The 27,775-nt window shown below is 38.9% G+C and overlaps 1 pseudogene; it reads right to left on the bottom strand.

The window, feature by feature from the left end:
• Positions 1-16,036: 16,036 nt before the first annotated feature.
• LOC104242133 (DELLA protein GAI-like) lies at positions 16,037-22,500 on the bottom strand (annotated as a pseudogene).
• Between the last annotated feature and the right edge of the window lie 5,275 nt (positions 22,501-27,775).

Here is a 27,775-nt window from a genome sequence, read left to right as displayed (position 1 = left end):
ATAAAAGATTTGAGTTTAATCTCATTATGGTATCATGGCATCAATAGAGAATAATCGTTATGGGTTATTGAGCATGTGTTGATCTATGGCTTCGAGCCAAGTGGGGGAGTCCGCTATTGAATAGTTGATTGCACAGTTATGTGCTCTAATGGTTCCAGTTCGAGGCATATTTGTAAATCAGTTGTGGCTCGAGTAAAGGAAATTTCAATGAAGGATATGTTATGCTTTATGGGTGTACGAGAATCGGGGAATGACTTGAGTTGTGGTTGGTAACGAATTCTCGGTGCATAGAACAAGAAGTTGCTTGGTTATATTGGAATAAGGTCACATTCTGCAGTGTCAGAGTGCTAATGAAGCACAGATTGTTCGGTTCGTTTAATCAATCTAACTACGGTTTGAGTAGTATGGATGACTCTAGAGAATGGTCTTATTATGTTCAAAACTCTACATGCAATAATTGGAGGCTTCTAAGTTATACTTATGGATAGAAACTGAGTTTTCAGTGGAAGATGGCAAGACTTGTGGTATTTTCTATATTAATTATGAGATTCTATATATCAGTATCGGGAAGGTGAAGGTAATGGCTTTTAGGAACACTTAGAGAGTATTCAGTGGTTTAGGAGCCTTAGACGGTGTAGCTTTATGCTTGGGTTTCGTGTGATAAGCCTAGGTTGAGGAAATTGTGGTGCTACAGCAAGAAAGAATATCAAGTTGAAGATGAATCAGAAGGAATTTAGGTAGATGAGGTATCTTGATAGTAGACCAAATCGGTATGGTAAGGATATGATTAATTCCTTGTGTGTGTTCGAGGTAATGAGTTCCTACAACTATTTTGCAACAATGCTCTTGGGTTTTGATGGCTTGCTTAGCTTGGTCTAGTTAGAAGGATTCAGTCCTGGCAGTTGAATTTGTGCAAATAGAATTGGGAGAGTTCTTATTGATTTCTACCGTGGTTGGAGAGGTACAATTTCTCCGAGTGTGAGAAGCATATGATATGTAATGATTTTTCTTCTAGATAGGATTAATGGAAGTTCTTGGCTGGATGAGTTACAGTTCAGTTTTGAAAGGAAGTTCACAAAACTCTTAGGCAGCGGGTAGCCTCAGATGATTAAGGAAATGGTACTGTTAATTGAAAATGATTTGACGAGAGTATATGTTTTAGTAAAAGGGCAATGTTATTAAGTTGATAGCACTTCGGTAGTATTGCAACACCTTCTTTTTAGATCGACTAGTGATATTCGGGTTTGCTTGGTGGCACAGGGAAATTTTAGAGTATCTATAGTGGAATGATTGGGTATTAGAGGTGTGGCATATATTAGACGACGAAATTGGGATAGGATATGTTGATTCATGTGCCATATGGACGTGGAGACGGAAGTTCTCATATTCAGGCTATGTTGTGATTGTAGATCGTATGTATCAGCACTTTTTAGTGACTACCGAGATTTGGAGGCCCGAGTGGATCTTTCTTTGCTTGGTATGTTAGATTTTGGATGTGATGTTGGGGATTTAGACTGATCGTCTCAGTGTTGGGTTATTCTAGACTATTGCGTTATGGGCTAGGTTGGAAATGCCAAAGGTTGTGTGGCGATATGCGTCGGGTTATGTTCTAGTGGAGTGGTTTATATTTCATAGACCCAGCGGACGGCTAGGAAAGATTGCTTTTCTTAATTGGGCCTTCGTGATGGATGTCAGTGTAGAGGTTTCTACCATTGATTCAGTTCCGGTGTTGAGGGACTTTCCGGAAGCATTTCTTGTGGCCGGGCATGTCGTCGGGAGAGGTTGTGGATTTCGGTATTTATGTGATGTCGGGCACCGTATTGTATGGCTCCGGCAGGAGTTATGGTAGTTGAAGGAGCAACTTTAGGCTTCCTTGGTAAGGAGTTCGTTGGCAGGCCAATGTGGATGCGTGTTCTAGCTTGAGTCGGTTTGGTTGGCCCCGAATTGTATTGTTGAGGGATAGGTTGATTCGACTGTTATTGAGCTTATTAGTGATCTGGGGAGATCTATGAGTTTCCTTTCTATGTTGCGAGACATTATGATTTATTGGTTATGGGCACATATGGTGCGGTTCTAATGAGGTTCATAGTGGAAGTCAAGCGGGAAGAGTAATCAGGTGTTGCTCGGTGAATGGTGTAACGGTTACGTCCTATCGGGTTTGCGTGGTATATGTTACTTGTTTCACCGTTGGTGTAATAATTTGCTTTGGTTCCAGACGTCACATTGTGTGTGGTTGTCAATTTCGAGCATAGTGACTTGAGGTGTCCCATGTGGAGCAGTGTTTGGATAGGATCGCGCATTGTAGCGAAGCTATGTGGAGATATGACCTTGCGGGTTAGATTCGTATGTCCTATTCAATAATGTGAGATGGGTTCTCAGCCCTGCGTTGTGGTGGTACTCGTGAACTTGAGGTACAACTTTTTCATTTGAGTCATTTTGATGATTTGAGTATGTTCGGACCGTTGCTTATTGGTGCGCGTATTATGCTAGATGTGGCTTAGGCCTCTATTGGTATGACATGTTACCAGGGTAGTGTGTTGGGTCAGAGGAGATCGTTGGGATCATTAATGAAAATAAACGGATTCAATTTCAGCATGTTTGATGGGTAAACATCGAGGTTCGGTTCAAAAAAAAATTGCTATGGTAATTGTTAGAGGAGAAATGGCTTCATAAATGGTTGATCTGAGAAATGGTTATGGTTTATTGCGTGTTTCATTTATCGTTGGCAGTATATGAAAGTGTTGGAATGAGACTTTAGCTGATAAAAGGTTTTCTATCGGTATTTGGTTGTTATAGGCAGCTGCTGTGAATAGAAGTTATTGCTGTGAGCGTTAGAGTTATATGGTATATCATGGGATTGCTCCCGAGGTTGTAGGCATGGGTTACTATAGCTAGTTTGGGTCTAGTCAAAGTATATGTGTGAGGTTTTGATCATATTGATCGTTTCATAAGTGAAAATGTGGTTCTATAGTTTATGGGCTAGATTGGATTATGTAATTTTAGTTAAACGGTGTTACCGGACCTATAGGAGATAGGGTGACGTGGGATCACCCCCGGCTATATGCATGGTAAGGTTATTCAACGATTGGTTGGCTTATAGAACAGCTCTGGGTACGTTCAGGACGAACGTGTGTTTAAGTGGGGGGGATGTAATGACCTGACCAGTCGTTTTGAACTTTTGCACTTTGATCGCCAGTTCCCGGGCATGACTTGCCCGGTGTAACGTATTATGACTGATGTAGATCATTGGTTTTGGTTTTCAGGAAAAATCAAAATAAATTTGAAGGAACAGTCTCAGTTGAAAGCTTTGAATTTGAAAGATTTGACTAAGAGTTGACTTATTTGTATATGAGCTCGGATCAGAAATTTTATGATTTGGATAGCTTTGTTGGGTAATTTATGACTTAGGAGCGTGATCGGAATGCATTTTGGAAGTCCATGGAAGGATTTGGCTTGAATTGACAAAGTTAATATTTTGGCGAATTCCGGTTGATAGGTGAGATTTTGATCCGAGGGTCAGAATGGAATTCCGAGAGTTGTTGTAGCTTCGTTATGTCATTTGTGATGTGTGCACAAAATTTCAGGTCATTTGGACGTTACTGATCTGATATTGAGCCCGAGGGGCTGTTACTGTTCTGATATTGAGCCCGAGGGGCTGTTACTATTCTGATATTGAGCCTGAGGGGCTGGCGTTGTTCTGATATTGAGCCCGAGGGGCTGGTTCTGTTGATATTATGCCCGAGGGGCAGTTTGTTGTACATGTTTTGCCCGAGGGGCTGTTTACATTTCTATCATTTTTGTTACTAACATGTAAACTACTTGTTTTACTTGTTGGAAAAAAGGAATTTTCACTTGATTTCTCACTGCTTTACTGTTTAAAGTGATTTTACTGCTTCAGTATGGAATACCTTGTGTTTTTGCATGATTTCTTGCCTTCAGTCTTTATTTATTATTATTACTCACTGAGTCGGAGTACTCACATTACTCCATGCACCTTGTGTCAGGTATGTTTTGGCTGATCGGAGGCAGAGTAATCAGGGTTTAGCAAGGTAGTTGTCAGCGTTCGCAGCACTACTTTTCTCTCTGCTCATTTCATTAGTCTGTATTTGTACACTCCTGGCTTTCAGTTGTATTTATACCTTATTAGATGCTCGTGACTTGTGACACCCCGGTTAGGGTTGTGTCGGGTTGTGCTTCCGTCAATTATATCATTAAATCATATTTAAACTATTTATTAATGTTTAACTATTTTTGAAAAGGCGATATGAGTTTGTTGGCTGACCTTGTTTTCACGAGAGGCGCCATCACGACCGGAGCGGAGTTTGGGTCATGACACATCTAAACATAACCAATCTGGAAATAAAATGACTATCACGGTCTGAATCTAAATACAACGAAAGAAAGGATAAGGAAGGAGAAAAAAGGTCTAGGAATGTCAGGCAGCTACCTTGCTATCTCCAACGGTCAGCTACGAGAACTATCAACACCCTCCGCATCCAGAAACTCCTGGATCTGCACAAGAAGTGTGGGGTGTAGCGTGAGTACAACCAACTCAGTAAGTAACAATAATAAATAAAGAAATGAAAGATAGGGACAAGCTACACAGTTATAATTCATTTTTAATAGTCTCAACAAGGAAAATAGACATGCTTCCCAAATCCGATAAATTAAGTCAAATCAGTATATTTATGCTAAGTTCAAGTAAATCCGGATAAAGATATCTTTAAGAAGTTTTCAAAATAGTGATATAAGGGAACTGTGTGCAACAATAATGAATCATAAACAGCCTCTCAAGGCAACATTCACTCAGTCCTCACATTCACTCCAACCTCACAATCACTCATTCCTCACGATCACTCGGCACTCGGCACTCGCATTCAGTAGGTAACTACGCTCACTGGGGGTGTATACAGACTCTGGAGGGGCTCCTACAGCCCAAGCGCTATATCAATCCAATCATGGCATAAATCAATAAAACATGTTGCGGCGTGCAGCTCGATCCCATAAATATCCTCACAATCAGGCCCGCGGCCTCACTCAGTCATCAATCTCTCCAGTCTCTTGGGCTCTCAGAAATCAGAAAAATTGGCCCAAACAGCAATAACATAATGTATCAATAAGAATAATAGAGACTAAGATATAATATGTGAGTAAAAACTGAGACTGAGTACAAATAACATTTAGTAGGCAATTCGTCATGAAACGCGGCCTCTGTGGGTCCCAACAATACCAACACATAGCCTAAACATGATTTTTAACATGATTTACAGTCAAATTTTTATAACACATAGAGGGCATATAGATAACAACAAGTTATTTAACTTTATAGTTTCACAGGACGGACCAAGTCACAGTCCCCACGGTGCACGCTCACACGCCTGTTACCTAGCATGTGTGTCACCTCCAAAACAATCACATAACATAAATCCAGGGTTTCTTACCCTCAGGACCAGATTTAGAACTATTACTTACCTCAATCCGAGCAAAACTCTACTCCAAAATGCCTTTGCCTCATGAGTCGGCCTCCAAATGTCCCAAATCTAACTACAAATTGTACAATACAATCAATACAGGCTAAATGAATCAATTCCACAAGAAAAATACAAAATTATAACTCAAAATCTAAAATCGGCTCATATCCAGCCCCAGGGCCCATGTCTCAAAATTCAAAAAAAGTCACAAAATCCGAAAGGCCATTCACTCTCGAGTCTAACCATACCAAATTTATCAAAATTCCGACATCAAATGGTCATTCAAATCCCCAAAATTCACTCTCCAAATCCCTAGCCTTAAATCCCCAAATTTCACCTTAAAAACACACCAACTAGGTGGGAAATCAGTGGGACAAACATCATTATTGAAGAATAATGAACACTAGGATCTTACCTCAGTAATCTCTTCAAAAACCTCTCAAAAACCTCTAAAGTCCGAGCTCAAAATGATGAAGTCTCGTATTTATAGTTTCTGCCCAGGCTTTCCGCACCTGCGACAACTTAGCCGCTTCTGCGGTCTCGCAGGTGCGCCCAGAGCCCGCTTCTGCGGCTAACTCCACACATGCGTCCAATTTTTTGGCTCCATCAAACTCACTTCTGCGAGAGAAATCTCTGCTTCTGCGAAGTCAAGCTTTACGGCCAAATTCGCTTCTATGGCCCTTTTGCCGCATCTGCGGTCACGCAAGTGCGGGAAGACCATCGCACCTGCGACCTTCTGCTGCCTCACTCCCCTGGTTGCTTCTGCATCTTAACTCCCGCTTTTGCAGGCACGCACCTGCAGTTCCCACTCTGCAGGTGCGATTACACCAACAATGGAAAACCTTCAGCAAGCTTACAATTTCAAAATTGATCCGTTAATCACCCGACATCAACCCGAGGCTCCCAAGACCTCAACCAAACATACCAACAAGTCTTATATCCCAATACGAACTTAGTCGAACCCTCAAATCAATTCAAATAACATCAAAAACACAAATTGCGCACAAATTCAAGCCTAATGAACTTTGAAATTTCCAAAGTCTACAAATGACTCCTAAACCTATTAAATCACGTTCGGTTGACCTTAAATTTTGCACACAAGTGGTAAATGACACCATGGACCTACTCCAATTTCCGGAAATCCGATCTGACCCCGATATCAGAAGGTCCACCCCTGGTCAAACTTTCGCCATTTCAAGCCTAATTCTACTACGGACCTCCAAATCACAATCCGGACGCGCTCCTAAGTCCAAAATCACCTAACGGAGCTAACAGAACCATCAAAATTTGAATCTGAGATTGTTTGCACATAAGTCGATATCCGGTCAACTTTTCCAACTTAAGCTTTCAATCAAGAGACTAAGTGTCTCAATTCACGCTGAAATCTCTCCGAACCTGAACCAACCAACCTGATAAGTCATATAACAGTTGTAGAACAAAAAAAGAGCATAAAATAGGAAAACGGGGCTACAACTCTTGAAACGACCGATAGGGTCGTTACATCCTCACCCTCTTAAACAAACATTAGCCCTCGAACGGGTCTAGAAACATACCTAGAGTCATGAATAGGTGTGGATATCTGCTCCGCATCTCCCGCTCGGTCTCCTAATTAGCCTCCTCTATGGGCTGACCTCTCTACTGCACCTTCACTGAAGTTATATCCTTTGACCTCAACTTTCGAACCTGCCGATCCAAAATGACCACCGACTCCACATCATAAGTCAAATCACCATCCAACTGAATCGGCTATAATTGCGTATTTTAGTCGATTATTACACTCTAATTTACTGCACTTTAGTTGAGTTTGCGTTTTAATCGATAGTGTTTTGCACTAACGGTGTGTTTTATGCCTTGTAAGAGTGATTTTGAGCTATACAGATGTTATTGAATGAATTCAGGTGATCTGGAGCTTTGACGTCTGAGTAAAAGCCCAAGAAATTAAGCCGGGATTGTATTCGGGGATCAACAGATAATAAAGCAACAAAACAAAGACTCGAGTAGGCATATTACGTACTGTCTAGTAAAATGCACAAAACCTTTTGTTCAGAACTCCATTTCAGCTCCACAATATATGGTTGGAAATCTAACTCAATGGGCTATAACTTTCATATTTTACGTTTTTTCAAATTCCAAATGGAACAGGGTGAAAAGCGCAGTCGAAACTGCGACCGCGGAGCTGAGGCGGGCTGAGGCAGTATACATGCCATATACCGCGGTTGACCGCGGCTGCGACAGTCCAAACGTGAAATATTGTCTTTTTTCGCGTAGGAGAAGGTATAATTATTTGGGCCCGACCCTACTTGGTATATATACATGGGAAAACGTATTTTTAAGGGTGGGGCACACTTTTGACATAAATATTAGACCTAAGGAGGCTAAGGAGACTGAGGATTCGACCTAAGGAGTCAAGAACACAATAGGAGCAAGGCGGGGAATTCTTCAACGAGTTTTTCCTTCCTCTTACTATTTTTCATTGTTGGTTATGATTTTTAGTATTGTAGTTTTACATACTATTATGAATAACTAAATTATTATCTAGGGTTTTGATAGAACCTTTTGTAGAATAAATTCTTGTTATGTTTTTATATAATTGAGCCGTTGAATTTCTCTACTTGTTCAACTACGTGTTTATTGTTGTTGATTGAAAGGCCATCGATTGACTGTGCCTATTATTATGTGTTGCTTGAGAAAGGATACATATTAAGGTGATTTTTGAACAATGTCACTCCTAACGTATGTGAGAAATAAATACATCGGGTTTAAAGGTAGGTTTAGAAATAACAAAGCCTTGACGTGGTCATAATGAGCGGTTAGATAAAGCCAATTAGCGTAGTTTGAGAGAATATGTCTAGTAAATTGTTGTAGTTACTCGAGAGAGAATTACGACACCTAAAGTGCTCACGATCAGTAGAGAATACATTGAAAAAATTGTAGGGAACATAGCTAGAAGGATTCCGACAATTGGGGAAATCATAACTCTAGACCTCCTAAATTTAGTATCCAACCCTTTGTCTCGTTAGTTGATAATTTTACCGTTTTCTAGTATTTGCTAGTTAATTAGTTAGAAATATAAATATCAATTTTTATAATTTAGAAAATTATTCAAACTTGTCTTTTTAGTGATATTAAACAGATATAGCTAAGCATTAGTTCTCTGTGGGATTCGACTCCGAACTTTTAGACCGGATTATATTTGTAGCGACCGCTTATCCTTTTTAGGACTAGAGTTAGCATGATCAATCACTGATGTACTTCTGGAGCATAGAAGCATGAAATAATGGATGCACATTTGACAAGCTAGGTGGTAAGGCATGTTTGTAAGACACCTCCCCAATTCTCTGAAGTACCTCAAAAGGCCTAATGAAAATGCTCAACTTGCCCTTCTTTCTGAACCTCATAACACCCTTCATAAGTGAAACCTTCAGCAGAACCTTCTCCCTAACCATGTAAGACACATCACAGACCTTCTTGTCAGCATAACTCTTCTATCTAGACAGCGCCGTGCGAAGCCGCTCCTGAATCAATTTAACCTTGTCCAAAGCATCCTGAACCAAGTCAGTACCCAATAGCCTAACTTCCCCCGGCTCAAACCAACCTACAGAAGATCTACACTGCCTCCCATATAAAGACTCATATTGAGCCATCTGAATGCTCGACTGATAGCTGTTGTTGTAAGAAAACTCCGCACGTGGCAGAAACTGGTCCCCTGAAGGCAACATTCACTCAATCCTCTCAAGGCAACATTCACTCAATCCTCCCATTTACTCCTACCTCATAGTCACTCATTCCTCACGATCACTCAGCACTCGGCACTCAACACTCGCACTCAACACTCGCACTCAACACTCTCACTCAGTAGGTACTTGCGCTCACTGGGGGTGTGTACAAACTCCGAAGGGGCTCCTACAGCCCAAGCGCTATATCAAGCCAATCATGGCATAAATCAATGAAACATGCTGCGACGTGCAGCCCGATTCCATAAATATACTCACAATCAAGCCTGCGGGCTCACTCAGTCATCAATCTCTCCAGTCTCTCGGGATCTCAGGAATCAGGAAAATAAGCCCAAACAACAATAACATGATATATCAATAAGAATAACAGAGACTGAGATATAATATGCGAGTAAAAACTGAGACTAAGTACAAATAGCATTTAGTAGGCAATTCGTCATGAAACACAACCTCTGTGGGTCCCAACAGTACCAACACATAGCCTAAATATGGTTTCTAACATGATTTACATTCAGAGTTCTATAACACATAGAGGGCATATAGCTAACAGCAAGTTATTCAACTTTATAGTTTCACGGGACGGACAAAGTCACAATCCCCATGGTGCATACCCACACGCCTGTCACCTAGCATGTGAGTTATCTCCAAAACAATCACATAACACAAATCCGGGGTTTCTTACCCTCAGGACCAGATTTAGAACTGTTACTTACCTCAATCTGAGCAAAACTCTACTTCAAAATGCCTTTGCCTCGCGAGTCAGCCTCCAAATGTCCCGAATCTAACCACAAATAGTACAATACAATCAATACAGGCTAAAGGAATCAATTTCACAAGAAAAATACGAAATTATAGCTCAAAATTCGAAAAAGTCTCAAAACTCGGCCCCTGGACCCACGTCTCGAAATCCGACAAAAGTTACAAAATCTGAAAGTCCATTCACTCATGATTCTAACTATACAAAATTGACCAAATTCCGACATCAAATGGTCATTCAAATCCCCAAAATTTACTCTCCAAATCCCTAGCCTCAAACCCCCAAATTTCACCTTAAAAACACACCAACTAGGTGGGAAATTAGTGGAACACAAGGAGCTTACTTCAATAATCTCTTCAAAACCCCTCTCAAAAACCTCCAAAGTCCGAGCTCAAAATGATAAAAATGGTAAAAAATCTCGAAGTCTCGTATTTATTGTTTCTGCCTAGGATTTTTGCTCCTGCGGCAACTTAGCCGCTTCTGCGGTCTTGCAGGTGTGCCCCAGAGCCCACTTCTACGGCTAACTCCACACATGCGTCCAATTTTTCGCTCCAGTGGACTAGCTTCTACAAGACAAATTTCTGCTTCTGCGGCTCTTTTGCCGCATCTGCGGTTACACAGGTGCGGGAAGACCATCGCATCTGTGACCTTCTGCTGCCTCACTCCCCTGGCCGCTTCTGTGGCTTAACTCCCGCTTTTGCGGGCACGCACCTGCGGTTCCCACTCTGCAGGTGCGATTACACCAGCAGTGGAAAACCTTTAACAAGTTTACAACTTCAAAACTTGATCCGTTAATCACCCGACATCAACCCGAGGTCCTTGGGACCTCAACCAAATATACCAACAAGTCTTATATCTCATACGAACTTAGTCGAACCCTCAAATCATCTCAAACAACATCAAAAACACAAATTACACACGAATTCAAGACTAATGAACTTTGAAATTTCCAAATTCTACAAACGACGCTGAAACCTATCAAATCACGTCCAATTGATCTCAAATTTTGGACACAACTCAAAAATGACACCATGAACCTACTCTAATTTTCATAAATCCGATCTGACCCCAATATTAGAAGGTCCACCCCCGGTCAAACTTTTGCCATTTCAAGCCTTATTCTACTACGGACCTCTAAATCACAATATGGACACGCTCCTAAGTCCAAAATTACTCAATGGAGCTAACGGAACCATCAAAATTCATATATGAGATTGTTTGCACATAAATCGATATCCGGTCAATTTTTTTAACTAAGCTTTCAATTATGAGACTAAGTGTCTCAACTCACTCTGAAATATCTCTGGACCCAAACCAACCAACTCGGTAAGTTATATAAAAGCTGTAAAACACAAAAGGAGCATAAAATAGGGAAATAAGGCTACAACTCTCGAAACGACCGGCTGGTTCATTACAGTTATAAGTCGATGAAACAATTTACAATAGATATATTTGATGATGATCAATTATATATACTAATTAGATTATTGTTTCTTCATAATTCTATCCCCAAAATAAACCCGACCCTTTGGCACTAGAGCGTCACGTTCTTAGTGTATATAAATAAATATATTCACTTCGTTGTACTACTTTAACTATATATAGCTTATTATAGTTGTAACGACCCGACCGATCGTTTCGAGAGTTGTAGCCATGTTCTCCCATTTACTTCCTCTTATGTGCTTTATAACTGTTATATGACTTACCAGGTTAGTTGGTTCGGGTTCGGAGAGATTTCGGAATGAGTTGAGACACTTAGTCTCGTAATTGAAAGCTTAAGTTAAAAAAGTTGATCGGATGTTGACTTATGTGTAAACGACCTCAGGTTTGAATTTTGATAGCTCTGTTAGCTCCGTTGAGTGATTTTGGACTTAGGAGCATGTCCAAATTGTGATTTAGATGTCCGTAGTGGAATTAGGCTTGAAATGGCAAAAGTTAAATTTTTAGGAAATTTGACTGGGAGTGGACTTTTTGATATCGGGGTCGGATTGGGATTCCGAAAGTTAAAGTAGGTTTGTGGTGTCATTTGTGACTTGTGTGCAAAATTTGATGTCAATCGAACATGATTTGATAGGTTTCGCCATCATTTGTAGAATTTGAAAATTTCAAAGATCATTAGGCTTAAATCTATGTGCGAATCATGTTTTTGATATTGTTTGAGGTGGTTTGAGGGTTCGACTAAGTTCGTATTATATTTTAAGACTTGTTGGTATGTTTGGTTGAGGTCTCGGAGGCCTGGAGTTGATTTCGGGTGGTTAACGGATCAAGTTTTGAAGTTGAAGAGTTGCTGAAGAATTTCAAATGCTGGTGTAATTGCACCTGCAGAGTGGGCACCGTAGGTGCGGGCCCATAGAAACGGGAAGGGAGCCGTAGAAGCGGGCAAGAAAGAGGTGAGCAGAGGTCACAGGAGCGAAGATTCTCCCGCATCTGTATGGTTGTTGAAGCGAGGTGATGGGCGCAAAAGCGAATGGGGGTGCAGGTGCGATGGGATGTTTCGCAACTGTGATTGCGCATATGCGTTTCAAGGTTCGCAGAAGCGGAGGCATCTAGGTAAGTGATTTTCGCAAAAACGGAGAAATTACCGCAGAAGCGGGTCCGCAGGTGCGGATAAGTGGCCGCAGGTGCGAAAAGCCTGGGTAGAATATAAATGTTGGGTTCTGAGGGTTTTATAAATTCTTGACTTTTGCAAACTCGGAATTGGGTGATTTTTTAGAGGGATTTCGAAGGGATTCTTGAGGTAAGTCACTTGTGGTTAAATTTCTTCAATAATTATGCTTCCCCATTGATTTTCCCAACTAGTTGGTGTATTTTTGAGCTGTAATTTGGGAGTTTGAGACTAGGTAGTTGGAGAGTTGATTTTGGGGTATGAGTGGCGATTTGGGGTCGGATTTTGATGAATTTGGTATGACTATACTTATGGTTGAATGGGCTTTTGGGTTTTATAATTTTTGTTGGATTCTGAGACGTGGGCCCGGGGGGGCTTTGAGCCAATTTCGGATTTTTGATTAAAACTTCATATTTTTCTTATGGAATTGATTCGTTAGCCCGTGTTGATTGTATTGTATTGTATTGTATTGTGGCTAGATTCGAGACGTTTGGAGGCCGATTTGCGAGGCAAAGGCGTATTGGAGTAGGGATTTTGCTCGGATTGAGGTAAGTAACTGTTCTAAATCTGGTTCTGAGGGTATGAAACCCCGAATTTTTTGTTATGTGATTGGTTTGGATGTGACACATATGTTAGGCGACGGGCGTGTGGGCATGTTTTGTAGGAATTGGGCTGATTTTTATGACTTCTGAGAGCCCAAGAGACTAGAGAGGTTAGAGACTGAGTTAGGGCCTGAGTGCCGAGCTATGAACGGTATGTATATATATAGATCGGGTTGCACACTACAATGAACCTCAAGGCTGTATATATGTGGATCGGTTGCACGCCGCAACGAGCCTTAGGGCTGTATATATGTGGATCGGGTTGCACGCTGCAACGAGCCTTATGGGTATATATATATTGATGGGATCAGACTGCACGCCGCAACGATATAGTGCTTGGGGTGAAGGAGCTCCCCCGTAGTCTGTACACCCCCAGTGAGCGCAGGTACCTATTGAGTACGCGTGATGAGTGTTGAGCTATTGAGAAAGATTGAGTGACTGTTGCTCTGAGAGGATGCTTTTGATTTCCTTATTGATGCACTTAACTGCCATATATCACTGCTTTGGAATTTCTTAGAGATATTACATCTGGTTTTACTTGAACTTGACATGAATAAATTGATTTGACTTAAATTGTCGGATTTGAAAGCATGCCTACTTTCTTTTGGTGAGATTACTGAAATTGAACTATAACTGCGTAGCTCGTCACTATCTTCAGTTCTTTATTTAGTCTTGTTACTTATTGAGTTAGTTGTACTCACGCTACACCCTGCACTTCGTATGCAAATCCAGGTATTTCTTGATATGGTGGTGTTGATATTTCGCACAGCTGATCGTTGGAGACTTCGAGGTAGTTGTCCGACGTTCGCAACCCTTGTTTCTCCTTCCTTATCTTTTCTTTTACTGTATTTAAATCCAAACTTTCATACACATTACTTTCTAGACTAGTGATGTATATATGCTCATGAGCTCGGTGACACCCCGATTGGGAGTTTTCCGCATTTGTGTTTTGGGTTTTACCCCGTTTATGAGAATTTTGGTCATTTAAAACTACTTTGACTCATTTTGTTAACTGTTAGAAAATATTTTAGAAATGTCAGCTTGCCTAGTACCACGTTAGGCGCCATCACGACAAGCTAGGGTTTTGGGTCGTGATAATAGTATATGTCAGTGCATTCATTATTTACAACAATAACCCAGTATAATCACACTTAGTGGAGTCTGGGGAAGGTAGTGTGTACGCAGACCTTACCCTTACCCTAGGGTAGAGAGGCTGTTTCCAAATAGATCCCCGACATCCTTCCCTCCAAGAACTTCCCACCTTGCTCTTGGGGAGACTCGTACTCACAACCTCTTGGTTTGAAGTGGAGGTTGCTTACCATCAGAGCAACCCCTCATTATTTGTGTTACAAATTAAAATGTTAATGAATTATATTTATATTATTTAGATAGTAAATTTTAAGGTGATTCAAAAGTTTGACCATGTTTGACCTATGAACTGACCGACATTGATCGATTATTTTTCAGAAATTACAGCTATCGACCAAAGTTGGTCGGTAATATCTTCTCCTGTAATAACCGACCGACTTTAGTCTATAAATTCAACTATAAATTTTATATAATATTTTCAATAATAATATAATTATTAAAATTTAAAAATTTGGGTCCTCATTACCGACCAATGTTGGTCGGTAATGAAAAAAGTGTTTTGACTAAGCAAGTCTGACCATTACAGTCAAATGTTTGACCAATATATAGATCGATTTTGGTCGGTATTTAATTTAAAAAAAATATAAAATATTTTTTTGATAGTTTCCGTCCGCTTTGGACGGGGTTTGGTCGCTTTTTTTGACCGACTAACGTTGGTCTGTATGTCTCGGTCGGATTTTCCCGGATTTCTAGTAATGCCTTCACTAATCTGTTCTTCGCTAATTAATCGAACGGCAGGCATGAGATTAAAGGAATAAAAGATATTATTCTTGTGTCGTTATGTTTTAACTGTTTAGATAGAAATCTCTCCATTTTCAATATTGAGAAGTACACAATCCGTTGTAGTCTAGGTGGTTAGGATACTCGGCTCCTTATCCGAGAGACTCAGGTTAAAGTCCCGGCAACAGAAAACAGCCTCTCTATCTTTTCGAAGGAGGTTTGTTTCAGCAGAAACACTGAATTCCTCGAGCATGTCTAATGTATATAATATCTTATACTATTGCTAATGAAGTGTTGGTTGGCGAAAAATTGGACGTTAAAGAAATAATAATAAAAAGTTGGTCGTTTAACTTCCTCGAATATACATGGCTGCTCATGTAGATAAATAATTTTGCTGTTACTTTCCAATGAAGTCTTGATCCTTTTTTCTGACACCAATCAAGTCTTGTTTTCACTCTCATACAAGTTGTATCAACATTTTTCAAAAAGATATCATTAGCACAAGGTCCACACGACTGATCCACCGCCAAATGATTGAATAACAATGAAGATAAACTTTTTCTTTTCATTTTGTACCTAAATTTACTTAGAAACTTTCGGAACATAAACCTTCATTGTAACATAAACAAAAAAGATTGTAATTACTGCATTACAAATTTTACATAGCTAATGTACTAAGTTTCCGCTACGTGAGGAGTTTGGGAAAGACCAAATCATAAGGATATATTATATGCAGTCTTACCCTGTATTTTTGCAAACGACTATTTTCACTACTTGAACCCGTAACCTCTTGATCACATGACAGTAACTTTATCAGTTACGCCAAGGCTTCCCTTCAAACCAAACGACTTTAATAGTACTGATATATTATATGGGCTCTATCCTAAAATGGGGCAAAGTAGGGTAAATTGAAGGGTCTTTTAAAATTAGCCAAAGAACTACGTTCTTCCTCTAAAAACTTGTTCAAACGGATCGGATAACGAGTTCATCATAACTGACTAGCCTAGACTCGGCGGCGTAAGCTGCCAAACAGAAGTGGAAATGAGTGGGCGACCATGCCAACTCAACGTAAGACATCCATCATTCTGTTCCACTCGATATCCATCCCTATTTTGAAACAAGGCCAAAATCATGGTTGCTTGCAGGGACGTGCTTTTACCTAGCTGAACCGGGTTGAACCCAGCTGAGTTCATCTTCACTCGCCATTCACTCAGCGTCGTCTCAACTCGCTCAGTTCCTTCGCAAGCCACCATGTTATTGATTTGCTGACCTAGGTACTCATGCACCAACCTTGAGTCACCACTGTTTTGCTGATTACTCGACTCTTAGTTCTCCAACGAGTCAAACATTTTTGAATAGAAAGACCATGCGTCATTAAACCTATCCATAAAGACACTTCGATTTGCTTCTTCTTCGATTATGGTCACAATCTTCGGATGCATTTCTTTGATTGAATTCAGCACCTTCTCGACTTCGCCTGGTGTATACAGCAGATGGTGAAACTCGAAAATAGAGTTCACAGCCACTTCTTCAAAATTATTAGGCCTAATATCCAAAATGGCAGTATCAACATCGGCTAAAGACTCGACCACGATCCCACGGAATTCAAATTCTACGCCAGATTTATCGGCAAACTCGGCGAGCTTCCACTTGAGTTGCCGTAAGGCATTGGTGTTATCGGGTGAGCCAATTATATTCCAGTGAGCCGAATAGCCATTGCGGACCTTGGTTATGTTGCGGAAACCAAATGTATATAGTGTGAATAAGTCACAACTACTATACCAAAAATTATGGCAGCCACCAAATAATAAATAAGACAATAAAACAACAATAAAGAGAACACCAGAATTTACGAGGTTCGGCTAATTTTGCCTACTCCTCGGACACAACCAATGTTTTATTCCACTCCAAAAATACAAGTGAAATAATACTAAAGAGAGAAGATACAAATGTCTTAAACAGATGAGAAGACAAATGAGAGGTGTGTTTAAATCCTAAACATTAGGCCTTCTTTTATAGGGGGAAAATCCCCCCAATTCTTCTTTTCCCACCGATGTGGGACAAACATTTCTGCCAAACTTAACAAATCTCCACCTTGGCAAAATTCCACATCTTCAATTTTCTCTCAATAACAAATTTTGATTGTGTCTTCATCTTCAATCTTCAGTTTTCAACAATGTTGATCAAATCCAAACAATGTTGAAACTTGACCGCAGTCACCACCTTTGTCAGCATATCAGCAGGATTCTCCGTAGTATGAATTTTCTTCACCGTGACTCCACCTTCTTCTATGATTTCTCGTACGAAATGATACCGAACATCAATGTGCTTCGTCCTTGCATGATAAACTTGGTTCTTCGCTAATTGAATAGCACTTTGACTATCACAAAAAATTGTGATACCTTTTTGTTCAACACCAAGCTCCTTTAGCAATCCTTGAAGCCAAATTGCCTCTTTCACAGCCTCTGTAATAGCCATGTACTCTGCCTCTGTTGTAGACAAAGCAACTGTTGACTGCAAAGTAGACTTCCAACTAACTGGTGCCTTTGCAAAAGTAAACACATAACCAGTAGTTGATCTTCGTTTGTCCAGATCACCCGCAAAATCTGAGTCACAATATCCAACTACAGACTGATTGTCTTCCTGCTCAAAAACTAACCCGACATCTACAGTATTATGAATATACCGTAGAATCCACTTCACAGCTTGCCAATGCTCCTTCCCTGGATTGTGCATATATCTGCTAATAACTCCAACAGCTTGTGAAATGTCAGGCCTTGTGCAAACCATTGCATACATCAAGCTACCAACAGCATTTGCGTATGGTACCTTTGACATATACTCTCGTTCAGCTTCATCCATTGGCGACATAGTAGTACTTAGCTTAAAATGGGAAGCAAGTGGAGTACTAACTGGCTTAGTCTTGTCATCTATGCCAAAACGTTGAAGTACTCTCTTCAAATATTCCTTTTGAGATAAACAGAGTTTCTTTGAACGTCTATCTCTAATTATCTCCATGCCAAGAATTTTCTTTGCCTCACCCAAATCCTTCATCTCGAACTCCTTCTTCAGTTGAATCTTCAACTTATCAATTTCTTCCGAATTCTTGGAAGCTATCAACATATCATCAACATATAGGAGAAGATATACAAAGGAACCATCTTTAAGCTTGCGCAAATACACACAATGATCGTATTTGCTTCTCTTGTACCCTTGCCGCAACATAAACTCGTCAAATCGCTTGTACCATTGTCTAGAAGATTGTTTCAATCCGTACAACGATTTTTCAAGTTTGCATACCATATTTTCTTTTCCAGCAACTTTGAATCCTTCTGGCTGAGTCATGTAGATTTCCTCCTCCAAGTTTCCATGTAAAAATGCAGTTTTTACATCCATCTGAACTAGTTCCAAATCCAATTGTGCTACCAAAGCCAACATAATTCTAATGGAGGAATGTTTTACAACTGGAGAAAACACTTCATTGTAATCAATTCCCTCCTTTTGAGCATATCCTTTGGCCACCAATCTTGCTTTGTAGCGAACATCTACTTGGTTAGGAAATCCTTCCTTCTTTGCAAATACCCATTTGCACCCAATTGCTTTCTTTCCCTTCGGGAGATTGGCCAATCTCCATGTATGATTCTGATGAAGGGACTGTATTTCATCATTCATGGCAATCCTCCACTTATCTTCTTCTGAACTTTGGACAGCGTCTTTATAAGTAGTAGGAACATCATCAGCTACAATTGAGGTTGCACAAGCAACCGTCTCTATGAGACGAACAGGTTTCGTTATTGTTCTTTTTGGCCTGCTGGTTGCTATTGATTCAAGTTGTTGTTGAGGTTCCTGAGTTGGAATCTCCTCTACTGGCTCTCCTTCCAGAGGGTAATCTTCATTTGTTTCCTCCTCTGCTTCTTGTGTAGGAAAAATAAATTTTCCCTCAAACTCCACCTGCTTAGAAGCACCTTCATTTTGTTTGGTATCTTCTGTTACCTTATTTACCATAGCAGATTCATCAAAGGTAACATCCCTGCTGAATATTACTTTCTTTGTCATAGGACACCATAAGCGATATCCTTTGACTCCAGAAGTAATTCCCATAAAAATAGCCTTCTTTGCCCTTGGATCCAATTTTGACTCTGTCACATGATAATATGCAGTTGAGCCAAACACGTGCAAAGAGTTATAATCTACAGCAGGTTTTCCGTACCATTTTTCAAATGGTGTTTTGCCATCAATAGCAGCAGATGGTAGACGATTAATGAGGTGGCATGCATATGTAATTGCCTCAGCCCAAAATTCTTTGCCCAAGCCAGCATTGGACAACATACACCGTACCTTCTCCAGCAAGGTCCGGTTCATACGTTCTGCCACTCCATTCTGTTGTGGTGTATGTCTAACAGTGAAGTGTCGGACGATGCCATCATTTTCACAGACCTTATTGAAATGATCATTTTTGTATTCACCTCCATTGTCTGTGCGAATACACTTGATCCTCCTGCCTGTTTGATTCTCCACCATCGTCTTCCATTTGAGAAAAATTCCCAGCACTTCATCTTTGCTCTTCATTGTATACACCCATACTCTTCGGGAAAAATCATCAACAAAGGTTACAAAATAGTGCTTCCCACCCAATGAAGGTGTTTTGGAAGGACCCCAAACATCAGAGTGTACATAATCCAAAATGCCTTTAGTATTATGGATCGCTGTACCAAATTTAACCCTTGTCTGTTTCCCTTTAACACAATGCTCACAAAACTCCAAGTTGCAAGCCTTGACTCCTTTTAACAATCCTTGATCTGATAGAGTTTTCAAGGATTTTCCTCCAGCATGTCCCAAGCGCATGTGCCATAGCTTGGTTGCTTCTGCCTCTTTGTCGTCACTGGATGTCACTGTCGCTGTCCCAATAACTGTACTGCCACGATAGCGGTACATATTATTATTCTTCCGATTAGCCTTCATTACCACTAGTGCACCGGAGCATACTCTCATCACTCCATTTTCTGCAATGATTTTGAACCCTTTTGATTCTAGGGCTCCTACAGAGATGAGATTCTTCTTCAAATCCGGTACAAATCGAACATCTGTTAATGTTCTGATCATTCCATCATGGTTCCTTAATCGTATTGAACCAATGCCATATGAGGTAAGAGGGCTGTTATCCACTGTGTGAATGATTCCATATTCTCCTTCTTGAAAATCCACGAACCAGTCCCTGTTGGGACACATATGATAGCTACAAGCCGAGTCCATCAACCATATGTCTGATGATGTTGATGACTCTGTTGTAACTAATGAGAAGTCTGAATCATCACAATCAGCTACATTTGAATCCATAATGGTCTTTCCATTATTATATTTGGCCTTATTCTTCAACTTCGGATAGTCTTTCTTCTAGTGCCCTTTTTCTCGACAAAAGGCACATTCATCTTTGCTGGGTTTGGATCTTGACTTGGATCTTCCCTTCTTTGTCCTCGTTTGATTTTGAGGACGACCCCTCACAAACAGTGCTTTTCCTTCTCCGCCCTTCTATTTTTCTCGCTTTCTTTGTTCATAGTTGTACAAAGCCGAACAAACTTCTCTGAGAGAAACTTCGTCATTTCCATGGAGTAGAATAGTTTCAAGGTGCTCGTACTCATCAGGAAGTGACGCCAACAACATCAAGGCCAAGTCACCATCATCATAAGTTGTATCCATATTTTGCAAATTTGTGACCAACTTATTGAAACTGGTGATATGTTCATTCATCGTGGTACCAGGAACATAGGTGAAGTGAAACAGTCTCTTCTTCATGTACAATTTATTTTGACTATTTTTCTTCAAAAATTTATCCTCCAGTGCTTTCCATAATTTACTTGCAGAAGTTTCCTTTGTGTATGGATATTTCTGCTCTCTAGCAAGGTAGGATCGAATGGTACCGCAAGCAACACGGTTGATAATTCTCCAATCTTCTTCTCCAATAACATCTGGTCTTTTTTCTTCAATGGCAAGATCTAGCCCTTGTTGAAAAAGGACATCTAGAACCTCACCTTGCCACATCCCAAAATGTCCGGACCCGTCAAATATTTCTACCGCAAATTTCGCATTTGACACAATTCTTGTCATAAGCGAAGATGCCAATGATGACGTATTGTTGACACTTGATGTAGATTCTTCTTGTTTATTGTCTCCCATCTTTGACACAAATATTATTTAATAGCTGACGACACAAATCAAGATTATTTCCTTTCTGGTGTGGAAGATCAGACTAAGCTGCAACCACAGAGCATACTCAGACAGAACCTTGACTCAGTTACCAAGATAAATCTTTTCTGATGTGGAAGATCAGACTATGCTGCAACCACAGAGCATACTTAGACAGTACCTTGGCTCTGATACCAATTGTTGTGGAAGCCAAATGTATATAGTGTGAATAAGTCACAACTACTATACCAAAAATTATGACAGCCACCAAATAATAAATAAGACAATAAAGCAACAATAAAGAGAACACCAGAATTTACGAGGTTCGGCTAATTTTGCCTACTCCTCGAACACAACCAATATTTTATTTCACTCCAAAAATACAAGTTAAATAATACTAAAGAGAGAAGATACAAATGTCTTAAACAGATGAGAAGGCAAATGAGAGGTATGTTTAAATCCTAAACATTAGGCCTTCTTTTATAGGGGAAAAATCCCCCCAATTCTTCTTTTCCCACCGATGTGGGACAAACATTTCTGCCAAACTTAACATGTTCAAGCTGAAATCAATTATATGTACTCTACTAGAATTGGCAAAGGCGTCGAGAATAGCTCGATTGACAGAGGAATAGGCGAATTCGAGGTACGGACGAACCTCATGGAGGCGCATCTGCATGAGGTTGTCCGTGTAACAACAGAATTCCATAATATCTTCTAAATTCATTCCTTGAATCTTTTGATCCAAAGCTTCAGCGAAATAAGTTGCCACCTTTTTAATTGGTCTAAATTGTGAAACTGCATGTTCTCTTATGAGCCTGACTAATGCATCGGCTAGATTTAGGTTGTTTCGTTGGACTGCCTCGCCACAAGCCATTAAGATTTTGACAAGTAGTTCTTCGTTCACTGCCCCACTGCCAATACTCAAACCTAAACAAAGTTCAAGACCATCCCGAGACCTCATTTCGTTACTGCTCTCTGATCCTTCCTCCGCCAATTTATCGCTGTAATTATCGCAAACAGCGTTAATATTCCTAGAAAACGCGCTGACATCAATGCTATTAAATATCCTGGAAGTTGCACATGATACAATCATATCATCACCATTGCCTGCAGTCGAAATCTGCTGCAGGTGGTCGTCTACACTCGTTGACGAATTAGGAATATTGGGATCTGAGATCAGGCTTTGAGTCCACCCTGAAATATTAGAAGCGCCATGGATGATTGCATCTGTAGTAGAAACAAAGGAATCCGAATTTTCCATGATTGTGTCCATAGACATCTCTCTAGAACTATCTTCTTTTTCTTGTTCTTGTTCTTCCTCTTTTCTTTTCTTTTTCTTTTTTTTTGTTGATAAATTGCTGGAGTCATCTTAGCTTTCTGCTTTGCTTAAAAAGAGTGAGGTCTTGACTTAGTCAACTTTTTTTATTTGTTTCGTTATTCAAAGAAATTTCCCTTTCGTTATTAAAAAGAATGGCACTTTGATCTAAAGTGAAGTCATTTTATTTTCCTAGGCCTATGAAGTCTTGATTGGAGGGAAATTGGAAGTTAAACTTCCTCGAACATGGCTGATCCAAATAAATCATTTTCTTGTCAATTTACAATGAGGCCAGTAGTAATAAAATACTGGTAAATAAGTCTACTGCTAACTAGAAAAGAAGAATTGAACTTAAAATGGCCAACAAACTTTCAAAAATAAAAACAGAATCCAAAACGTATCATTAGGCCTTCCGCGTCTCTTTTCACTGGCATTTTGTAACTACCGCGGTTCACCTGGATCTTTTCTGCCATCTTCATCAGGTATAAGTTTCTTGAAAATGTGATGGATCTCTTCAGCATGCTTTGACTATAATTAGTTTCCTCTACAAACTTGGAAGATAAATCAGGGACCTCTTCGCTTATTTGGTTATTGGAAATACGGATAGATTTTAGGAATTTTCATTTTCATTGAATGAATGATGTAAGCTCTACAGAGTATCTTTATACAAGTATTGGGCAAGAATGTAAAATCTATTATATAACTACCTACAGCTGTCTCTCTCTAACTGTTCCTATTCTAACAAACTGTCAGATAAATACAAAAATAAAATAACTTACAAAATGCTAGATTTATCCACATGCAATTGGCCTAGAAGTTTCTGGAAGAGCTATATTGAATGGGCCGCATATTGTTCTTTACTTGATGGCCCAACAAACTTAAGATGTTGGGCCTCTGAATCGGATATTGCACTTAGTCCAAAGGAATTTTTACCTTCCTATGCTATATATGAAACCTTATTACCCTCAATGTTTAAAGTTAGAGATAATTACATTTAGTATACTAAATTATCATTTATATACCATAATTTAAAATAGGGATATAATTAATAGGGTATTTATATGAGGCATAATTATAGGACCGTATATTCCCACGTTTCTCTTTCCTTTCAGCTCAACCCCTCCTCCCCACCTTTTACCTTTACCGTAACTCCCCCCCCCCCCACGTTTTACCTTTACCCTTCACTCCTCCACGTTTAGCATCTGTTTTCTTCTTTACAGAACAAAATCTACCCACGTTCTTCATTATTCTCCATTTAAATTCACCAAATATTGAAGTTATCATTCTACAAAATTCGTTCCCATCTTTAGTCAAGTTGAAGTTAAACCATGAAGAACATCAAATCTCCCAAAAAAATACCTAAAAAATCTACAGTAGGTGATATCCCCTCTTTCGATTTAGGTGTTTTAACACCAAAATCACCACAAAAACAACTAAAATCTACACATGCAATAGAACCAACTACTCACAGTTCATCTCCTAGACAAATCCGTGCCGAGATGAGAACAAAGCAAATGCACGATGTAGATGCTGGAGGAAGTGCTACAACTAGCGGCAAACAACTCAAAAGAAAGGGGAAAGATGTATGTGTAGATGACGACTTTGTTGAAGATGTCCCTAAAATTCCAACAGTTAAAAAACCCAAGTTGTCTCCTGCTTCCTCAAAACAAAAAACGAAGAAACAGTCCAAAAAACTCCCAAAATTGGTTCAGAAAAAAAATTTGGTGAAGGTAAACATTTATTATTTTCGTTTCCAATTTTTTTAGTTTTGTTTTGGATGTAAAAATCTCTGTTTTAAGTGTTTTGGTAAATTGTAGATTAGTTGTCTTAATTTTGTAGATTATTTGTAGATTTTCTACAATTTATAATTGTAGTTATTTTGTAGTTATATTGTCGTTAGCTTTTTAATTTTGAAACAGAGCTGTAGTTACTTTTTTCTTCCTGCATTTTTGTAGATAAGTTTATATCTGTAGATATCTTGTAGTGTTTTGTAGTTATATGTGTGGGTAGGCTGTATTTTTTTGAAGCAGATTTGTATGTATTTTTTCTTCCTGATTTGTGTTTAGCTATTTGTGTAGTGATTATGTAGTTATATGTAGATAATATGTAGATTAATGCTTCATTTTTATGCAGTTTACTAATGTGAAATAATTTATCATTTTGTGCAGAATGGACATTATTTTGCCCCACATAATGTGGATTATGGGGTGCTTAGATTCCACACTTTGTGTGATCCTAGCATTCCTAGCCAGATAAAAGAGTTATTGTCTCCAAATGCTTTAAAGTTTTTTAAAAACACTTGTTTTGGTTACTTACTGTCTCTCCCCTCCATTTGCATGCAAAACCAAGCTATTCATCTTCTGATGAAGTATGAACTGTCTAGGTCTAATGAATCATTTTTTCAGTACACTTGAAGGGGAAAAAATTGAATTTTTCATTGAGAGAGTTTGGTTTAATTACCGGTTTAAATTGTGTGAATCAGTTTACAGATTATGGATATACTTCTAGTTATGTTAGCAAGTTAATGAATAGCTATTTTCCTAACAAAAAAAGAGTAGAGAAGTGGTATTTGAAAAATATAGTAACAAATAGATCTTGGGTAAACGATGAGGATGCAGTCAAGTTGTGCATTCTTTATCTTTTGGAATTTTTTGTTTGCCCTTATGACAAAGATCATGTGTCTTTTATAGACCACTTTAGGTTCTATTTGGTAGAGTCTGGTCAGTTTGAGTCATACCCATGGGGTATTAAATCGTTCAATCAGGTTATGGAATTCGTTAGGCATCGTCTAAATCCCCGTGTACATTCTTATCTCATACGGGGATGTTATAGCCTTGCAAGTGTGGCTTTATGAGTGTTGCTCGACCGTCAGCACGGAGCTTGCTACGAGGTGTTCTGACTCAATACCTCGCATATTAAGATGGTCAGCTACTAAGGGGCAAATTTGGTTAACTGCCTTTGAAGAGAAGATGATCAAGCCTGAGTGGATTAAGGTATTTTTTCAGTTTTATATGTTGCTACATTTACCTTCATAATATCTACAATTAGTCTATATTTTCTGCCTTAGTGGAACTAATTATTTTTTTTCATCATTCAGTTCACAAGCGTGACTGAATCTGGAGAAGAGATTCGAGTGCTTACTCTACCAAATAAGATTGAGTATGAAGATGAACAAGGTGCACAATCATCAGTGGTTCCAAATGTTGATTCTCCAATATTGGAACCCAAACATACAGATTGTCAAGAGGACAAGGAATATGTGGCTAAGAAGCTCAGGAAGCTAGGAAAGGGAATTGAGCAGGTAATATTATTAACTACAATATATTTACATATTTGCTACAATTTATCTACATTTCATAACAATTTATGTAGTATACATTGTAGTTAAATTGTAGTATAATTCTATAGTCAGCCCTGTTGGGATTTCACACATTGTAGTTAAATTGTAGTATAACTGTAGCAATTTGTAGACAATTGTGAAAACAATACTGCCTCGTACATAATTAAACTGATTTGAAATTTATTTGAATAAAATTACCAACTAACTATATTTTTAACTTTTAGGTTGATGGAAAGTTAGAGGATTTTAGGAAGGCTGTATTTGAGGAACTCCATGATCTTCGAGTGTTTATAGATGATTTTGTGAAGAGTGTTTTGAATTGATAAACAGGAGATATGATGTGGATGAGGCAAAGGTAAGAGTTGACATATATTTATATACCAAAACAAATTATGGCATATGAAACAATATACTCAAACTAACATAAAATCTTTAGTTTGCTGGTAGTTCAACCAAAAACAATGACCAACAACAAGGAGTGAACAACCAGCAATTTCAGTTCAATATTGGTGATCAAGTGCATGTAAGCACAAGCAACACAGGTATCTACAAAATACCTACAAATATATACACTTAGTATAAAACTTTATAGAGCATAGTTTTATTATTCACATTTTATCTACAACTTCCTACATATATCTACAACTTTCAAGGCAACATTATCTAGTATTATTTACCTTTTTTAATTATAAATTGAAGCTGCAATTTGTCCAGAACATGTTCCAGCACATGTTGACTTATATTCAGAATTTCAAGAAGCAACTGAGATAGAACAAGCAGGTATAATATCATACTGTCATTCAGAATAAATAATTATTGTTTATACAATTTTACATTCTTGTTAAGTAAGTTATATTTTATGTAACAGATATTGAAGATATCAATGCACAGTCCCCAATTCACGGAGTGACTGTAGCAGCTCAGACAGAATAAGTCATTGAGAAACAGCTAAATGAAGGTGAAGATGCACAACATGTGGATGAAGTTGTTTCTGAAGGATCAGGCATTGATAAGAAGGGTGTGACATTGGATGACTTTGAGTTGCCAGACAACTTAACACAATTGGTTAAGTATGGCGAGCCCATACCAGATGAAGCAACCCCTATTCATCCGGGGAGAACCAGGCAACCGAGGAAACATGCACGATCACCTTTCATACCTCTATATAGTTCTGGAGGTAGCAACTCTATTGGACCTAAATTTTTCTACCTCAAGCACCCCTTCACAACTCTTATAGGTGAAAATGTAGATTCTGATGTGTTAGATAAGTTCAACAAGTGGTTATACCACCGTAGTCACAAAGTATCTAAGAGGTATGAATGCTTAATTTGACACTTTCATTTCAACATTTTAAAGTTTAAATATGTAATTTATTCTGTGATTTTTTTGATTGGACATTTATTTGTTGTTACGGGAGGAAGGCTCCCTTTTCCATAAAGGATAACCAAATCAAGCTTGGTTAGACCTTGGAGTTGAAAAGGTGGATAAGAAGCACTGGTTTTATTCCCTTTCTCACCCCGGACAAGTCCTCAATGACTCGGTAAGTATCAAAGAATAAATTCACAAGATATATTTTGTCTTCTGTTTTGTAGTATAATTGTAGTTATATTATAGATATGAAATATATGTAACCATGCCTTTTATTATAAATTGTAGATATAATGTAGACATTTCTTATAAATATTGCTCTTATTATTTATAGTGTGATTATATTTAGGTTGGACCTTATGTATCATATTTGATGATAAATTGTATTTAAAAATTGTATATTTGGTAATTTGGATAGAATTGGTATATCTGTATTTCATGATTGTAGTTAATTTGTAGTTAAATTGTAGAGCAAGTTGAAGACTTATAATATTAACTGTAGTTTGAATGTAGATATTATTGAGACCTTAT

The sequence above is a fragment of the Nicotiana sylvestris genome, chromosome 5 (assembly GCF_000393655.2).
Source record: "Nicotiana sylvestris chromosome 5, ASM39365v2, whole genome shotgun sequence".
Taxonomy (NCBI): Eukaryota; Viridiplantae; Streptophyta; class Magnoliopsida; order Solanales; family Solanaceae; genus Nicotiana; species Nicotiana sylvestris.
Note: the sequence above shows the minus strand (reverse complement) of the source record. Positions and strands in the feature narration are given on the sequence as shown.